Raw genomic sequence first — 2,013 nt, 5'->3', positions numbered from 1 at the left:
GAACCATGAGAGAATGTGGACTCTGAGAAACAAACTGAGGGTTCTAGAGGGGAGGGGGGTGGGGGGATGGGTTAGCACTGTGATGGGTATTAAGGACGGCATGTACTGAATGGAGCACTGGGTGTTATATGCAAACAATGAATCATGGATCACTACATCAAAAACTATTGATGTAATGTATGGTGATTAACATAACATAATAAAATTTAAAAAAGATTAGGCTCTGTTAAAACAGTTTCTCATAGGAGTAGAACTTATTAAGAACAGAATGCTGTTGTATATTTTAGCATGGTTCCTTTTCCTCTCTCCCTGTCAGAAGCATGAGTGGATTTTTCTCCAGTATTGACTGAGAGTATCTGGTAGAGCTACTGGCACTAAAAATTACAAGTGGGAGTTTTTTGACTGATTCCCCCTGAAGTTTTTGACTCAGAATTCCCCACACTGAGCCTTTAGCAATTCATCAATTACAGTTCAGATTTTCTTATCCTGGTACTACTAGTTCCTGCAGGGGTTTCTGCTCGTGGGTTTCTGCTCATGGGTTTCTGCCCCAGTAAGTTGTGATTCTCTGTATCTTCCTGTCTACCTCTCTAATTTTGGGGGCAGCAGTTTGCTGTGACCTTGCTTCTCTAATGGATATAAGAAGAGTTGTTGATTTTTCATTTTTTTACATGTTTGTTAGGATGAATTTCCAAGTCCTTTACATATGGAAACCTCAACTCTATGACTAATTTTTAGTGGTCTACTTCATGCTAGAAATCTATCTCTACAGCCCAAGCTCTAGAATTTTCTGAAGTGTTCTCTTTTTATTGTTTTTCTTACATTGAGAAGTTGGAATTTCTGGGTATAATTTTCCAAAAGATAAAAATGGCCAACGGTGTCTATATTTAATTAAATATTCCTATGTATTCTTTCAAATGTTCTCTAAATTTCATTCAGTATCCACTAAGAGCTAAGACTTAGGAACTGGTGATGTAGTAGCAAAACAAAATGAAACAGACAAAAGCCCCTTCCTATCTGGATTTTCCTTTCTAGGACAGGAGACTAAAAATCAACAAAATAAATATGTATCAAAGGCCTACCTCATTTCACCCACCTCACTTTATCGTAGTCCACAGATACTGCATTTTTTTACAAATTGAAGGTTTGTGGCAACCCTTCATCAAGCAAGTCTACCACCACCACCATTTTTTCCAACATCATTTGCTCACTTTGTGTCTCTGTGTCACATTTTGGTAATTCTTACAAAATTTCCAACTTTTTCATTATTATTACATTTGAATTGCTGCAATCTTATGATACTTTAATGGCTGAGAAGAAGCTTCTATGTATGAGCAAAAAAAAAAAAAAAAAAGGAGTTTCTTGAGCTGGAATCTACTCCTGGTGAAGACGCTGTGAAGATTGCTGATATGACAACAAAGGATTTAGACTATTACATACTTATTTGATAAAGCAATGGCAGGGTTTGAGAGAATTGACTCCAATTTTGGAAAAAGTTCTACTGTGGATAAAATGCTATCAAACAGCATTGCATGCTACAGAGAAATCACTTGTGGGGGGGGGAGTCAATGCAGCAAACTTCATTGTTTTCTTATTTAAGAAATTGCCACCCCCCCCCATCCTTCAGCAACTACCACCCTGATCAGTCAGCAGCCATCAACATCAAGACAAGACCCTTCAGCAGCAAAAAAAGATTAGAATTCACTGAAAGCTCAGATGATAGTTAAAGCATTTTTTAGTAATACAGCATTTTAAAAATCCAGGTATGTACATTGTTTTTTAAACATAATACTATTACACACTTAAAAGATTATAGTATCGTATAAACATAGCTTGTATATGCTTTGGGAAACCAAAAAATTAATTTGATTCACTTTATTGTGCCATTCGCGTTATTGCAGCAGTCTGAAACTGAATCTGCAATATCTCCAGGGTAGGCCTGTGTATTAAATAATGAAAGTACTACAAAGGAAAAATAAATCTAGAAAAGGGGTTGTCAAATGGGATATGTTTGTG

Source organism: Phoca vitulina, unplaced genomic scaffold (genome assembly GCF_004348235.1).
Source record: "Phoca vitulina isolate PV1807 unplaced genomic scaffold, GSC_HSeal_1.0 scaffold2, whole genome shotgun sequence".
NCBI lineage: Eukaryota > Metazoa > Chordata > Mammalia > Carnivora > Phocidae > Phoca > Phoca vitulina.
Note: the sequence above shows the minus strand (reverse complement) of the source record.